Source organism: Oncorhynchus gorbuscha, linkage group LG08 (genome assembly GCF_021184085.1).
Source record: "Oncorhynchus gorbuscha isolate QuinsamMale2020 ecotype Even-year linkage group LG08, OgorEven_v1.0, whole genome shotgun sequence".
Lineage (NCBI taxonomy): Eukaryota > Metazoa > Chordata > Actinopteri > Salmoniformes > Salmonidae > Oncorhynchus > Oncorhynchus gorbuscha.
In genome coordinates this window covers 25,319,449-25,337,500 of record NC_060180.1, presented here as the reverse complement: position 1 = coordinate 25,337,500, position 18,052 = coordinate 25,319,449, and the positions used below count along the sequence as shown (strand labels likewise).

Sequence of the window (18,052 nt, the reverse complement as noted above, 5' to 3'; positions counted from 1 at the left end):
CCACACATGTGGTGACATCGCCTGGTTTAAATTATGTTTCTGGAGACAATATCTCTCTCATCATCACTCAATGCCTAGGTTTACCTCCACTGTATTCACATTCTACCATACCTTTGTCTGTACATTATACCTTAAATCTATTCTATCGCACCCAGAAACCTGCTCCTTTTACTCTATTTTCGGAACGTGCCAGATGACCAGTTAGCCGTACACCGTACACTTATCCTACTCCACCCCCATTCCTCTGGTGATGTAGAGGTCAATCCAGTCCCTGCAGTGCCTAGCTCCACCTCTATTCCCCAGGTGCTCTCATTTGTTGACTTCTGTAACCATAAAAGCCTTGGTCTCATGCATGTTAACATTTGACGCCTCCTCCCTGTTTGCTTTATTCACTGCCTGAGCACACTCTGCCAACCCGGATGTCCTAGCTGTGTTTGAATCGTGGCTTAGGAAGACCACCAAAAACCATGAAATGTCCATCCCTAACTATAACATTTTCCGACAAGATAGACCTGCCAAAGAGGGCGGAGTTGCAATCTACTGCAGAGATAGCCTGCAGAGTTCTGTCTAACTATCCAGGTCTGTACCCAAACAATTCGAGCTTCTTCTAAAAGTCCACCTTTCCAGAAACAAGTCTCTCACCCTCTGCCCCCAGCTGTGCCCTGGACACCGTGTGTGAATTGATTGTCCCCCATCTATCTTCAGAGCTCGTGCTGCTATGTGGCCTAAACTGGGGCATGCTTAACACCCCGGTCGCCCTACAATCTAAGCTTGATGCCCTCAATCTCACACAAATTATCAATGAACCTACAAGGTACCACCCGAAATCCGTAAACACCGGCACCCTCATAGATATCATCCTAACCAACCTGCCCTCCAAATACACCTCTGCTGTCTTCAATCAAGATCTCAGTGATCACTGCCTCATTGCCTGCATCCGTAATGGGTCTGCGGTCAAGCAACCACCCCTCATCACTGTCAAAAGCTCCCTAAAACATTTCAGCGAGCAGGCATTTCTAATCGACCTGGCCCGGGTATCCTGGAAGGACATTGACCTCAACCCGTCAGTAGAGGATGCCTGGTTATTCTTTAAAAGTAACTTCAATACCATCTTAAATAAGCATGCCCCATTCACAAATGTGAATGCTAATGTGGCGTTGCATGTGATATGCAACTTTTCAGGGAAGTTAGGAACCAATATACACACGCAGGAAAGCCAAGGCTAGCTTTTTCAAACAGACATTTGTATGGTTAGGCTATTTTCATGTTATCCAGAGTGTTGGTGACGAACTGCTCCTGGCAACAATTTAATTACGCTCTTTTGCCAAAGTTTACTGGCCATATTCAACCGGTGTTGAGCGTTAGTAAATTCATCAGTTATTCTTTGCTCTGATGAGAGTGTTCTGAAACAGTTGTTGCAGTGACGTTCTATTGAAATGGATACTTCCATACTGGAGTCTTTTGTTAAGTTTTAATATTAATACATAAAAAAAATAAAAAATAAGCAGTGTTAGACAGGATTACCCTACACATCCTGACCTGCTCAAATAGACAGAAGACTTCTATATGGCAGACCAATCCAAACTCACCTCTCAGCATTACCAGCCCACTCATTATCTCAGCCAAACATGGCTAGCGGGAAGGTTGATGTCTTTCTGTGGCTTAACCAACTAGGCTCGTAATTTAACAATTGTATTCATATTTACAGATGGCATACAAGTTTGTTATTAAGGCACATGAAAGTTCACAAAAAAAATTATGTTCAAAAGGCTCGCATGTGAGGTAGTGACCTGCACCATACCTGAAACGTGTCACATTTGGTCACTTTTGGTCACTTTAGTTGTGATACAAACCTTATCAAACCATACAGGCCTATGGGCTAGGCTACATGAGGTGTGCGACTATGATTTGCTAAAATAAAGGCATGTGCTGTTTCTTGTCTTAAGCCGGGCATCATTCACAAGTGATAGGCTATCAGACTATTTTTTATTTAATCTTGTCTTTACATATTATACGTGTGAAAATTATGATGGTTTAGAATGGACCATTATCTTGCACCTGTCTCGAACAGAGGCAGGGGGAAAAATACATGAAATAACGAATGGAGGATGCTTTTCACGTGGTTCATTTTCATGCCAGCCAGGTAGGCAATACTCAGTTATAAAGCGAAGCAATGTGCTTAATATTCGATTGAGTTGATAAGTTGAGAAATAAATATCGTAGGAATCTCAAATAGAAAATAAACATGTTTTCCGTGTTATTTCATAGTTTAGATGTCTACTATGTAGAAAAACCCTGGAATTGGATAGGTCGGGGTGTGAGGTTGGCCTGGTATGGTTCCCAACCAGAGGCAGCTGTCTATCGTTGTCTCTGTTTGGGGATCATACTTAGGCAGCCTTTTCCCACCTATTGGTTGTGGCATCTTGTTTGTGTATAGTTGCCTTGAGCACTGCGTAGCTTCACGTTCATTTTGTTCATTATTGTTTTTTGCCAGTTTACGTAATAAAATGATGAACCCAAACCATACTGCATTTTGGTCAGATTCTAACAACAACATTCGTGACAGAAGATCCCACCACCCACGGACCAAGCAGCGTGCCCAGGAGGAGCAGGGATCCTGGGCCTGGGAGGAAAGCCGGGAGTGGAGGACATCCTGGACTTGGGATGAAATAATGGCAGGAGCCTGCCATGGAAGCAGGCGGAAGCAGCGAAGGAGGGACAGCGACAACACCAGGATTCGCGGGCGTGACGTAGGCCCAAGAAGCAGCCTAAAAAAAAGTTTTTTTGTGGGAGGCACACTGGGTGGTCGGCGGAGTTGAGGGGTGAGTCAGAGACCGAGGAGGAATATTTGGATAGATTGAGCGAGGAGTGGTTGGTGAAAGATGAGGAGAGTGATGAGAGGGGGCTGAATAGGCAAGACAGTCGCCCTGAGGAGCGTGTTAGCCGTCCGATGCCACCTGTGCCAGCTCTCCGCACTTGCTTTGAGGAGAGTGTCATCGTTCCAGTACAATGTGTGCCGGCTCTATGCTCCAGACCTGCAATGCGCCTCCACAGCCTGGTACGCCCTGTGCCAGCTCCACGCACAAGGCCAGCTCCACGCACAAGGCCTCCAGCTAAGGTCTGCAGTCCGGAGCCTCCAGCGACGGTTCCCAGTCCGGAGCCTCCAGTGAAGATCCATGGCCCGGAGCCTCCAGTGATGATCCGTGGTCCGGAGCCTCCAGTGAGGGTTCCTGGTTCTGAGCCTCCAGTGAGGGTTCCCAGTCCAGAGCCTTCAGCAAGGGTTCCCGGTCCGGAGTCCCCGGCGACGATCCACGGTCCGGAGCTCCCGGCGACAATCCATAGTCCGGTTCCTCCGCTACGATCCACGCCCGGTTCCTCCGCCTATGACTCACGTTCCGGTTTATCCGGAGACAATCCATGGTCTGGAGCTACAGGCGACGATCCCCGCGCCAGAGTCGCCACCGAAGCAGGCAGATCCACAAGCAGAGCGGGGTCTATGTCCCGCACCGGAGCCGATTCTTACAACAATGTTTATGACAATCAGTGAATTCTAACTGTAGTTAACCTTGTTGGGATAGGGGGCAGCATTCTAACTTTTGGATGAAGAGCGTGCCCAGAGTGAACTGCCTCCTACTCTGTCCCAGATGGTAATATATGCATATTATTATTAGTATTGGATAGAAAACACTCTGAAGTTTCTAAAACGGTTTGAATGATATCTGTGAGTATAACAGAACACATGGCAGGCGAAAACCTGAGAAAACCTGGGAAATCTGAGGTTTGTAGTTTTCAAAGCATGTCTATGGAGTCAAGTTGCACTTCCTACGGCTTCCAGTAGATGTCAACCGTCTTTAGAAACTTGAAAGAGGATTCTATAAAGGAGGGGCTCATGAGACCTGTTTGAGTCAGTGGTCTGGCAGAGTGTCTCAGGCTCGTGACACGTGCTCCCGACAGAGTTACCTCTCGTTCCAGTGGTTTTCTTCAGACATTGGAATTTTCCGGTTGGAAGCTTATGGATGTTTTATGTTAAAGATTGATTCCATACATCGTTTGACTTGTTTCTACAACCTGTAACGGAACTTTGAGTTTTTGTCAGGACGAAGTGCTCTCGCCTCATGAAGATGGATTACTGGGCTGAACACGCTAACAACAAGTGACTATTTGGACATAAATGATGGACTTTATGGAACTTTATGGAACAAATCAGTCATTTATTGTCAAACTGGGATTCCTGGGAGTGCCTTCTGATGAAGATCATCAAAGGTAAGTGAATATTTATAGTGTTATTTCTAACCTCTGTTGACTCCAAAATGGCAGATATTTCTCTGACTGGATTGGGCTCTGATCACCGTTCTCAGATTATGCTTCTTCCGTAAAGTTTTTTTGAAATCTGACACAGAGGTTGCATTAATTCTGTGAATAACAGTTGTATCTTTTATCAATGTTTATTGAGTATTTCTGAAAAATCCCCGGATGTTTTGGAATCAAAACATTACTGCACGTAACGCACCAATGTAAACTGAGATTTTGGGATATGAATATGAACATTATCGAACAAAACATACATGTATTGTGTAACATGATGTCCTATGAGTGTCATCTGATTAAGATCCTCGAAGGTTAGGGATTCATTTTTTTCATTTCTGCTTTTTGTGACTCCTATCTTTGGCTGGAAAAGTGGCTGAGTGTTGTTTTGACTTGGCTATGACCTAACATAATCATATGTTGTGCTTTCTCTGTAAAGCATTTTTGAAATCAGACATGATGGGTAGATTAAAAATATGTTTATCTTTAATTTGCTGTACTGGACTTGTTAATTAATGTATACACTTTCGGCCCGTCATTGGACACTGTGCTATCTAACCTCCAATTGAGCTTCAATGCCATACAACACTCCTTCCGTGGCCTCCAACTGCTCTTAAAAGCTAGTAAAACCAAATGCATGCTTTTCAACCGATCGCTGCCTGCACCCGCATGCCCGACTAGCATCACCACACTGGATGGTTCCGACCTTGAATATGTGGACACCTATAAGTACCTAGGTGTCTGGCTAGACTGCAAACTCTCCTTCCAGACCCATATCAAACCTCTCCAATCGAAAATCAAATCAAGAATTGGCTTTCCATTCCACAACAAAGCCTCCTTCACTCACGCTGCCAAGCTTACCCTAGTAAAACTGACTATCCTACCGATCCTCGACTTCGGCGACGTCATCTACAAAATTGCTTCCAACACTCTACTCAGCAAACTGGATGCAGTTTATCACAGTGCCATCCGTTTTGTCACTAAAGCACCTTATACTACCCACCACTGCGACTTGTATGCTCTAGTCGGCTGGCCATCGCTACATATTTGTCGCCAGACAAATGGCTTCAGGTCATCTACAAGGCCATGCTAGGCAAAGCTCCGCCTTATCTCAGCTCACTGGTCACGATGGCAACACCCATCCATAGCACGCGCTCCAGCAGGTGTATCTCATTGATCATCCCTAAAGCCAACACCTCATTCGGCCGCCTTTCGTTCCAGTACTCTGCTGCCTGTGACTGGAACGAATTGCAAAAATCGCTGAAGTTGGAGACTTTTATCTCCCTCACCAACTTCAAACATCAGCTAGCTGAGCAGCTAACTTTTGCACACATTGTATATAGACTCCCCTTTTTCTCTGTGTTATCGACTTGTTAATTGTTTACTCCATGTGTAACTCTGTGTTGTCTGTTCACACTGCTATGCTTTATCTTGGCCAGGTCGCAGTTGCAAATGAGAACCTGTTCTCAACTAGCCTACCTGGTTAACCTGTTAGTCCTACCCACACCGTATTCGGTAGCGTAATCATAGCCTCAAGCTCATTACCATAACGCAACGTTAGCGATTTCTAAAAATCGCAAATGAAATGAAATAAATATGCCTATCCTCAAGCTTATCCTTTTCTTAACAATCCTGTCGTCTCAGATTTTCAAAATATGCTTTAGAACCAGAGAAAATCAATAATTTGTGTAAGAGTGGTGATAGCTAGCTTAGCATTTAGCGTTAGCATTTAGCACGCAACATATTCACAAAAACCAGCAAAGGGATCAAATAAAATAATTTACCTTTGAAGAACTTCAGATGCTTCAATGAGGAGACTCTCAGTTACATAGCAGATGTCCAGTTTTTCCTGAAAGATGCTTGTGTAGGACACAACGTTCCGTTTTGTTACTATGCATTTGGCTACCGAAACTAACCGAAAATTCAGTCACCTACACGTCAAACTTTTTCCGAATTAACTCCATAATATCGACTGAAACATGGAAAACGTTGTTTGAATCCATCCTCAAGGTGTTTTGTCATATATCTCTTCATTGAAATGCCATTCCTGGAAGCCTGCATTGTTCTCAGATTCGGATGGAAAAATACTGGTAGGTGACTTTTGCGCACCAATTTCCACGCAGACACCGTGCGGGACCCCTGGTAAATGTAGTCTCTTATGGTCAATCTTCCAATGATATGCCTACAAATACGTCACAATGCTGCAGACACCTTGGGGAAACGATAGGAAGTGTCCGTTCATTCCTGTCGCATTCACAGCCATATAAGGCGATCATGGAAAACGTGCCATCAGAAATCCTGTTGATTTCCTGGTCGCTCAAACATCTTGGTTTTGCCTGTAGGTTTTGTTCTAAGGCACCCACAGTAAAAATCTTTGCAGTTCTGGAAACGTCAGAGTGTCTTCTTTCCAAAACTATCAATTCCAAGCATAGTCGAGCATCTTTTCGTGACAAAATATTGCGCTAAAAACGGGCACGTCTTTTTATCCAAAAATGAAATACTGCCCCTAGAGTCTTAACCGGTTAAATAAAGGTGGAATAAATCAAATAAAAAATAAAATGTGTGAAAGTTACATATTTAAAAAAATGTTTTTGAATTTTGCTCACTGACTTTTCAGCGGAATGTTGTCGAGGGGTTCCGCTAGCACCTAGAATTATAAATTCTATAAACACTGTTTCCCATGCTTGTTCATTGAACCCTTAATGAATATGTACCTGTGGAATGGTCATTAAGACACAAACATCTTACAGACGGTAGGCTATTAAGGTCACAGACTTAGGACACTAAAGAGGCCTTTCTACTGACTCTGAAAAACACCAAAAGAAAGATGCCCAGAGTCCCTGCTCATCTGCGTGAACGTGCCTTAAGCATGCTGCAAGGAGGCAAAAGGACTGCAGATGTGGCAAGGGCAATAAATTGCAATGTCCGTACTGTGAGACGCCTTAGACAGAGCTACAGTGAGACAGGACGGACAGCTGATCGTCCTCGCAGTGGCAGACCACGTGTAAAAACACCTGCACCGGATCAGTTCATCCGAACATCACACCTGCGGGACAGGTACATAGATGGCAACAACAAATGCCCGAGTTACACCAGGAACGCACAATCCCTCCACCAGTACTCAGACTGTCCGCAATAGGCTGAGAGAGGCTGGACTAAGGGCGTATAGGCCTGTTGTAAGGCAGGTCCTCACCAGACATTACCTGCAACAACGTTGCCTATGGGCACAAACCCACCGTCGCTGGGTCAGACAGGACTGGCAAAAAGTGCTCTTCACGGGTCGCGATTTTTTTCTTCACCAGGGGTGATGGTCGGATTCACGTTTATCATCGAAGGATTGAGCGTTACACCAAGGCCGGGAGTCTGGAGAGGGATCGATTTGGAGGTGGAGGGTCCGTCAGGGTCTGGGGTGGTGTGTCATAGCAGCATTGTACTGAGCTTGTTGTCATTGCCGGCAATCTCAACGCTGTGCTCATCCTGACATGACCCTTCAGCATGACAATGCCACCTGCCATACTGCTCATTCTGTGTGTGATTTCCTGCAAGACAGGAATGTCAGTGTTCTGCCATGGCCAGCGAAGAGCCCGGATCTCAATCTCAATCCCACGTCTGGGACCTGTTGGATCGGAGGGTGAGGACTAATGCCACTCGCCCCAGAAATGTCTGGGAACTTGCAGGAGCCTTAGTGGAAGAGTGGGGTAACATCTCACAGCCAGAACTGTCAAATATTGTGCAGTCCATGAGGAGGAGATGCACTGCAGTACTTAATGCAGCTGGTGGCCACACCAGATACTGACTGTTACTTTTGTTACTCCCCCTTTGTTCAGGGGCACATTATTCCATTTCTGTTAGTCACATGTCTGTGGAACTTGTTCAGTTTGTCTCAATTGTTGAATCTTATGTTCATACAAATACTTACACATGTTACGTTTGCTGAAAATAAACCCAGTTGACATTGAAAAGACGTTTCTTTTTTTTGCTGAGTTTATAAGGGTACAATGCGAGACCCAAATGCAGACACGGGAAGCAGATGGTTGAGCTCCGATATTTATTACACCAAAAGGGGTAATCAAAAGGCAGGTCTGGGACAGGCGAGAGTTCATAAACCAGGTCAGAGTCCAAAGGATAGGCAGGCTGGAGGTCAGAACAGGCAAAGTGGTCAGGCAGGCAGATTCGGTGTCATGATAGGCAAGGGTCAAAACCAGGAGGGGTATGAAAAAATAGGAGCGAGGAGAAACACAACAAACTGGCACAGAGAGACAGGAAACACACTGAGAAATAAACTGAGGACTAATGGGGAAAACAGGAGACACTTGGAGGTGGGTGGAGCCAATCACCAAGACAGGTGAAACAGATCAGGGTGTGACAACATAGCTAAATTCCTGCCAATCGTAACCACAGGAAGTCACATATTGCGGTCGCACCCAATACTATGCTAACTGCTATGTTTACTATGCAAACAGGTTTAACCATTTGCTAACCTATGCTGCTATGGTTACTATTCTAACTGTTATTTTCCTCACTTTATGGACTTTTAGCTGAGTGTCTATGCACTGCTCCTGTCTAATGTCAATGTGCCAGGATAGAGCATCCATAATGCAGCAAGGATAAAGATAATTTTCACATGGGTGTTGACCAAATGGCTTCTCCAGCAGCAGATGGGACAGAAGTTGGACATTGAAGACGAGGTACAGTAACATAACAGCCCAGGTCTCACTTGGGAAATAGGGTTTCTGACCTCAAAGGGACTTTCTGGATAAAGTCAAGTTAGTCAATATGAGGAGCTGTTTATGTATTTTTACTAAAAAGTGGTTATTCCCCCAAGCTCTGTATGTCAGCGCAGTGATAATGTGAGAAGACGTGATTCATCACCCAACCATCAATAAATCAGTATTTTAACTCCGTTACAGTACCACAAGGAGAGTGAATAATGTATTCATTTCAAATGTCAGTCTCATTGATATGTGTCTGACTGTGCCTGTCAGAGACTGCATTGTTAACAAATCTCTATGGTTTTAACTGGTAAGCCTCAGTAGCATTGTGATCAAATATTTAGGTGTATCTATATTTGACATTTTAGTCAGTAAGGAGACAATCTTGTTCAGAGCAACTTACAGGAGCAATTAAGGTTAAATGCCTTGCTCAAGGGCCCATCAACAGATTTCTCACCTAGTCGGCTCGGGGACTCAAAACAGCTTCAGTGATATTTGCAATTCGTTCCAGTCATTGGCAGCAGAGAACTGGAAGGAAAGGCGGCCAACGGAAGAGTTGGCTTTGAGGATGACCAGTGAAATATACCTGCTGGAGCGTGTGCTACAGGTGGGTGCTGCTATTGTGACCAGTGAGCTGAGATAAGGTGGGGTTTTACCTAGCAAAGACTTATAGATGACCTGGAGCGAGTGGGTTTGGTGACAGATATGTAGTAAGGGCCAGCCAACAAGAGCATACAGGTCGCAGTGGTGGGTAGTATATGGGGCTTGGTGACAAAACGGATGGCACTGTGATAGACTACATCCAGTTTGCTGAGTAGAGTGTTGGAGGCTATTTTGTAAATGACATCGCCGAAGTCAAGGATCCGTTGGATAGTCAGTTTTACGATGGTATGTTTAGTATTCGGAACATTTGGTAATCAGAAAGTTTGTTTCATGTTTTATTCTCACTTGCACAAGTACAGTGCAGTACAGTGAAATGCCTTTCTTGCAAGCTCCAAACACAACAATGCAGTAATAAATATAATAATAATAATAATAATAATATATGCCATTTAGCAGACGCTTTTATCCAAAGCGACTTACAGTCATGTGTGCATACATTCTACGTATGGGTCAATGTAGCACTAAAATTAACGTAAGGTAGAACAAAACACACATGAAATAAGAACACAAGAAAGTAAGAAGCTATATACAAGGTCAGTTCCAATACCATATTTACAATATGCAGAGATACTGGAGTGATGTTCGACGAGCACGTGTCCACATACTTTTGGTCATGTAGTGTATTTTTATATGCAACCCAATCCAGTGATCGTAATGAATTTTGGGTTGACAATTAGACTATAGTTGCTATATTTTACCTCCAAATATGACTCCAGAGTGTTTTGTACAACAGAGAGGAATTACATACATCTTTATGTGCAATAACTAATATTATAGGCTAACTAATTTGGGAAATTCAAAACTAGATATAATACTCACTGCTCGTAGCTAAGTATTCATCGAAGAGTACATTTTAATGTCCTAATAAAAACTTTGCAGTTGTAGCCTACTACCTATGAGACACATAGGCCTATTTCCTGCAATTGCCGTTGCGCATTTCTATATCTCAAAGCCATATCACATATATTGGTTGTAAAATAGTTGCTTTTGAGCTGAATATTAATACCCTCCTCTCTCCGACAAGGAAAAGGGGACAATGTTTACAAAGCTGTTTTTTTCTGCAATTGTATTTTAAAATGTCATACAATCAGAACATATTTTTCTCTTGTGCGGTGAGTGGCTCAATCATCACAGCACCAGGCCCCAACGAGGGTACAGGCTCAGCGTCAGGGTAGACACTTTCATTACAGGAATCATGAGGATAATGCGCTTTGCTTTTTGATCAAATCATAGTTTTAGATGCCCAAATAATAGGATGTTTGTGTGAGGTAACGCTATAGAATGTGCTCTTTCTACATTTCTAGGCAGCCTTTATGTTTTTTTACGACCGATGATCTTGTCTGTCTTACTGATGACAGAGTTGGAGCAGGTGTCTTTGCTGATGTCGTGTTGGACTTTGAATGTGAGGCTGAGCTGTGGTCACCCAAACTATCAGAAAACCAAGCCGGTCGTTGCCCACTGATTAGCCAAATGCTCATGATTGATTAGTATAAGAGAGAACTAAAAAAGTATCTTAACAGGCCCATGGGCCACACCACCTTTTAAAATCTTATATGTATATTTTTTTATTTAAAAAGGTATGGGCCTGTTAAGATACTTTTTTGTACCGTTTCTAACTTAAAAATATATATATATATTTTTTTATGTGTGTGTCAATTTCGACCAGCAAACCAACAAAAAAATGGTTCAGATCATCTGGGGTTAGCCTAGAATTGCCGGATGTACCTACCTAACTGCGATTAAAAAATGTTTTTTGTCAAAAATAACTTCTTATCAAAGGGCATTTACTCAAGCAAGAATTTTGCTTGGTCTGAGTGGGGAGGGAAAAGCTGAAAATGTACTGTTATTGGCAGAGATGTGAACTCTTTCCAATTGGTCTATTAACAAATTGATCACATGGTGATGTCACCATGGAAGGACAAAACTCCATCCCCCAAAACAGACTGGAATTTCAGGTGGTGTGATCATTTTCACAGTATTATTCCAACCTCGGTGTTTAAATATACACAATATAAAACACAGAAATCACGTTTTTGACTGCACTGGGCCTTAAAAATATGGGATGGGATCAAGTGTTTGTTAACATAGCAAGATGAGCTGCACATAGTATCCACAATAGAACATTACAATATACTCAGAGCCATATGCAGTAGTAGTTAGTAAATATGTTGAAACAATGTGCAATATACAGTACTACCACTGACTTCAGTTAATGGTTATCTTCAAGGCTTTAAGGTCCCACTCTTAGTATGGTTCTCCAAAATGGTGACTGTCAGTGTCTATATTCCTGTAGCAGTAACATTTTGTCAAATTTCTGACCGGTTGACTAATTGTATTTTTTGCAGACTTATTCAATAACATTTGACCCTTTCAAGGCAAAGCCGGTCGGAGATGTTGAGCAATGCTGCATGTTTAAGAGGATTGAGCATGGTCCACAAGTCGTGTGGACATCCTCACAGTTACTGAGAAATCTCTCTGTCTGTCTCTATATGTATAATTCCATGTGTGCCCTCACAACTAATGCTCCGAATGTATAATGCCATGCTCCTAATGCTTTCGCACCTTCTTCATGACTGTGCGTGTGTGTTTGGACCATTTTAAGTCTTCAGTGATTTGGACACAGAGGAACGTGAAGCTCTCGACCTGCTCCACTGCGGCCCAGTTGATGTGGGTGGGGCATAATCCTGTTTGTCACTTGAGTTCCATAAACCTGCTTAGACCGTTAAGGAATGAAAATGAATATCTCGTGCGCTATCACTCTCAAATACCACTAAGTAGACATAGAGGAAATCCGATTCCCACACACACCAGTTATGCTGTTTTATTAGGGTGTGTGGCATTTTACACCCAAGCAGTCCATATATTGTAGTGTTGTTTCCAGAAGCTATGGAATCCAGACACGTTTAAAAAAAAAAAAAAAAAAAACGTGTGTGTGTGTGTGTGTGTGTGTGTGTGTGTGTGTGTGTGTGTGTGTAGGCATGGGGAGCCCTGAGGATGACCTGACTCTGAGAGCAGCTTTTTATGGAATGCTGTTCCACATCCAGGCAGACAGCTCAGACTGGAAGAGCGCTCTGAATCTGCTGAAGCGTGCTATCCCCACACAAGAAACAGGTTGTGAGTACTGGGTAGAGATGGCAAGGGGAATAGGGGAGAGAGAAAGGCAGAAGGGAGAAAAGTGTGATAGAATATAGATGGAAGAGAACAAGGGATAGACATGGTGAAAGGAAAGGAGGAGAGAGAGGAAAAGGATTTATACAACACTCCTATTACTGCCATCATCATTTGTATGCATGCGCATGCAAGGTATTCATACCTTGATATGACTATAACGTTATAAATTAGTATGTACGTAGATGTATGTTTAATGAAATTTCATATTTTGGATAGGGAAAATTCTTTCAATATGGATGCCTCAGCAAAAAAGACCTCATCCTTATTGGGTGAATGAGCATAACTTTAAATATGTATGATTTGTAAAATCTACTGCTTAATAAAAACAACTTTGTGAGGGCATTTCAGAGCGTCAAATCCTTATGAAAACATTAGGTGTTGATAGTTTAGCCGAAGGATGTGCACATCCACATAGTTACTGGAAATGACAATGTGAAAACAAAATGTCTGAGCAAGGACAGTATGATTCGGGTCTACATGATGATGTGAAAAGGGCATAAGACTGTGAAACTGTGTATGTTCTCTCCTTGACTGTGCCTTAGGCTCCTGTTGATAGACTGGGTGCTGGTGAGGGCCTGGCTAGGGGAGAGCATTCTGCTAGACATGCCGAAGTTCAGGGATGAAGGGGAACTCAGTGCCACATGTGGGAGCAATGGAGTTGCACTGTGTGCTGGGGAAATACTAAAGCAGCTGGCCAGCTACCAGAACTCCATAATCTCCCTACTGGTAGGTGGTAACACAAACATGCACACACACACTTTCCACATTCACTCTTGCGATAGACTACTTTAGAGACATACACATAGCTTCAGTGCTCTCTTCAAAGTGTAAAAAGATTGCAGCAGTTCCTTGCTTGGTTTGAATCCCAAGTGGAGCTATTGCGCTTAGGGTGTTGAAGGACTCTAGCAATATCTAGTGGAAACTTAGTGCTATTGCAGCTGTGCTCTGTGTATCGCGCTTTGTATGCGTGAGCCTTATGGGTTTATGGTGTGAAGAGTCACTGGCAGAAGGTGGATTACCTGTTGGAGTTTGGGGAGTGGCTATACTGTCAGAACTTTCCCCTGGCTGACTCCCAGCACCAGTGGGGTATCGACATCCTCCTGCACATGAACACTGACCATAAAGAGAGCAATAGAATGTTTCTCGTCATTGCTATGCATTTTGTATCCTTGCTATGTAAAAGTATGTTTTGCTGCTCAAGAAGAGCAAACCATTTCATTTTCTTCTCTATTAATAGGGAGAGAGAATTCCCAAGGAGGCACTGATTTCTCATGGGATGAGTATGTGGAATGGCAATGCTGACCTGGGATCAAATACTATTTCAAATATCTTCAAGTACTTTAGCAGGGCTTGATTATGCTTGCCTGGATCCAATAGAATATTCTCAGCTGCAATCCTGACACTTTGGAACATTTTCAAATAGTGTTGAACCCAGTTCTTATGTAACGTTACAGTGCCTACATAGTGTTCAGACCCTTTGACTTTTTCCACATTGTGTTGTTACAGCCTGAATTTAAATTTGATTTAAATTTAGATTTTTGTTCACTGGCCTACACACAATACCCTATCATGTCAAAGGTGAATTATATATACTTTTACAAATTAGTAAAATATAAAAAGTTGAAAGGTCTTGAGTCAGTAACAGTTTAACATTATTTTTTAATGACTACCTCATCACTGTACCCCTGCCCCCCCACCACACACACACACACACACACACACACACACACACACACACACACACACACACACACACACACACACACACACACACACACACACACACACACACACACACACACACACACACACACACACACACACACACACACACACACACACACACACACACACACAGTGACGTGTATTCATGGATGCCAAAGGAAGCCAGGCTTCCTCTGTCCAGTGTCTGTTCTTTTGTCCATCTTAATCAGCTTTTTCTTTGAAACTCTGCCTAGAAGGCCAGCATCCCAGAGTTGCCTCTTCACTGTTGACGTTGAGATTGGAGTTTTGCGGGTACTATTTAACAAAGCTGCCAGTTGAGGACTTGTGAGGCATCTGTTTCTCAAACTAGACACTCTAATGTACTTGTCCTCTTGCTCAATTGTGCACCGGGGCCACTCCTCTTTCTAGTCTGGTTAGAGCCAGTTTACACTGTTCTGTGAAGGATGTAGTACACAGCGTTGCACAAGATCTTCAGTTTCTTGGCAATTTCTAGCATGGAATAGCCTTAATCTCTCAGAAAAAGAATCGACTGACGGGTTTCATAAGAAATACCTTTGTTTCTGGCGATTTTGAGCCTGTAATTGAACTCACAAAAGCAAATGCTCCAGATTCTCAACTAGTCTAAAGAATGCCAGTTTTATTACTTTTTTAATCAGAACAACAGTTTGCAAAAGGGTTTTCTAATGATCAATTTGCCTTTTAAAATGATAAACCTGGATTAGCTAACACAACGTGCCATTGGAACACAGGAGGGATGGATGCTGATAATTTGCCTCTGTGCGCCTATGTAGATATTTCATTAAAAATCTGTCATTTCCAGCTACAATAGTCATTTACAACATTTACACTGTATTCCTGATCAATTTGACGTTATTTTAATGGACAAAAACATTTGCTTTTCTTTCAAAAACAAGGACATTTCTAAGTGACCCCAAACCTTTGACTGGTAGTGTATTTCTTTTTAAATATTGCTTTCTTTGCTATTTTCTATATTATGTCTATCTCTGATAAGCTACCCAGGAAAGGGCTGAAATTAACCCATATTAATATATGTAGCCCAAGAAGTAAGGTTCATGTAATCAATACCTTGCTAATGTCAGATTTAAAATATGAATCTATTAGCCATTTCTGAGACTCACTTAGATAATTCATTTCATACAGTGGTAGCCGTACAAGGATATAACATCTATAGAAGAGGCAGGAATGCTTATGGGGGAGGTGTTGCTGAATATATTCGGAGCCCTATTCCTGAAATGCTTAGAGAAGATCTTATGTCAAGTGTTATTGGAGTGTTTTGGTTGCAGGTTCTCCTGGCACATCTAAAGCCTTTTCTTTTGGGGTGTTGCTATAGGCCACCAAGGGCTAACAGTCAGCATCTAAACAATCTGTGTGAAATGCTTTATAGTGTATGTGATGTCAACAGAGAGGTCAAATCTTTTGGCGATCTGAATATTGACTGGTTTTTATCAAGCTGTCAGCTCAAGATGAAGTTTCTCACTGTAACCGGTGCCTTTAATCTTGTTCAGGTTATTTCCTTGTCCCATCGTACTCTAGCAACTCCTTGTGGCGGGCCGGGCGCCTGCAAGCTGACTTGGAGCGCAAGTTGGACAGTAATTTCTCCGAAACATTGGTGTGGCTGGCTTCCGGGTTGAGTGAGAAGTGTGGCTTGGCAGGGTTGTGTTTTGGAGGACGCATGGCTCTCGACCTTCGCCTCTCCCGAGTCTGTAGGGGAGTTGCAGCGATGGGACAAGACTGTAATTGGACATCGTGAAATATTAAAAGGGGTAAATGTACAAAAAATATATAATAAAGAGGTCATACAAAATATTTTGTTATTATATGTTATTATATTATATGGATAATGTTAGAAATATTTGTTGGTCTGAAGTGATTAATTAGGAGCATCTAGACACTCCACTTGATGAATTTATGAAATTGCTTCTTCCAATTATTGATAAACATGCACCTGTTAAACTGACTGTTAGAACTGTTAAGGCTCCATGAATTGATGAGGAATTGAAAAATTGTATGGTTGAAAGAGATGGGGCAAACAGAGTGGCTAATAAGTCTGGCTGCACATCTTCCTGGCTGACTTACTGCAAATTGAGAAATGATGTGACTAAACTCAACAAAAAGAAGAGACTGTATTATGAAGACAAGATCAATGATATAAAGAATAATGTTTAAAAAACCTTGGAGTACTTTAAATGAAAATGTGGGCAGAAAGACATTCGACTCCTTTTATTGAATCAGATGGCTTATTCATCACAAAACCATTTGAATTAGTTGATTATTGATTACTTAATTGGCAAAGTGGGCAAACGAGGGCAAGAAATGCCAACAACGGGAAACAATAGGAAAGAGAAAGGAGGATACCTAGTCAGTTGTCCAACTGAATGTATTCAACTGAAATGTGTCTTCCGCATTTAACCCTAGTGAGCCATCGTACTATCGTGACTTTCATTAATCTGATGATTTATTTATTTAATCCACTAACAATGTAATTATTACCCGATTTAAATGAACCATGTAACAATTAACTCATTAGGAATTTGGGAATTTGTTTAGCGAGTTACCATCTCCCAAATTAAGATATGTTGATAAGTCACTTATTATTTCATTACGTCATATCAGTCTCATTCTGAACAATCATGACCCTCTTGGATCCAGAAAGAACCCCAGCGTTGCTGATTATTCAGTACGACGGAATACAATACACACACACTTACATGAGACAAGTTCCTGGTGGACTGACAAGATATGACAGCATATTACACAGAGATGGAGAAGGTGGTGGGGAAAATAGAGAGAATTTCTTTAGGAATGTCTTCACATTAATCACACACCTTGCACACGAACCCCCGTGCGCTTTGGAATAAGAAGCAATGAATTTATTTACACGTTTGAATGCCGCCGTTTGTCATCATCTCTGTTGAAACCAAACCTTCTTGAAAGGCGGTTTGTTAGCCTTTCCACAGCCCACTTGTACATGCTCCGATTGTCCACCAGAGGTCACATTGTCCTTCTTAGTTGTCCAGTCTCCAATGAGCTTTGTTCAGAACTTGTTCTTAGCTCGTGTGGATAGTCAGAGTTTGAACCTCTTTTACACGGACAGCTGCAACCTGTTCATGTTCGGGTATAGTCTGGTGAGTTTATCTTCTTCACCTTGGGTTTTTTTCAACCATTTCCCACATGTAACTAAAACCCCATTTTTTTCTAGTCAGGTAGATGTGTTTATCTTCTCATCTAGTGTTGAAGTTGAGAGTTTCAGAGTTTCGAACCAGTTCAACGTGTGGACCACGGTCTCACATCTTCTGGTATGATATGTTAATCTCTCTGTGCACCGAACCCGTTAGTGGGATTAAACTCAACAACATACGGTGATCGCTACATAATCATATTAAATATTCATGAAAATACAAGTGTCTCACATGTTTCGAAAGCTTAGAATTTTGCTAATCCAACTGCGTTGTCAG

At 42.4% G+C, this 18,052-nt stretch overlaps 1 long non-coding RNA gene across 2 annotated transcripts; it reads left to right on the top strand.

Annotated features, from left to right (window-relative positions):
• The first annotated feature begins 8,723 nt into the window (after positions 1–8,723).
• LOC124040808 lies at positions 8,724–16,388 on the top strand. 2 transcript variants are annotated; one of them, XR_006839794.1, is made up of 4 exons: positions 8,724–8,993; positions 12,657–12,794; positions 13,394–13,577; positions 16,103–16,388. It is a non-coding gene; the product is annotated as an uncharacterized LOC124040808 (long non-coding RNA). The 2 variants fall into 2 exon arrangements; XR_006839795.1 differs by lacking the exon at positions 16,103–16,388 and adding an exon at positions 14,089–14,412.
• The last annotated feature ends 1,664 nt before the right edge of the window (positions 16,389–18,052 follow it).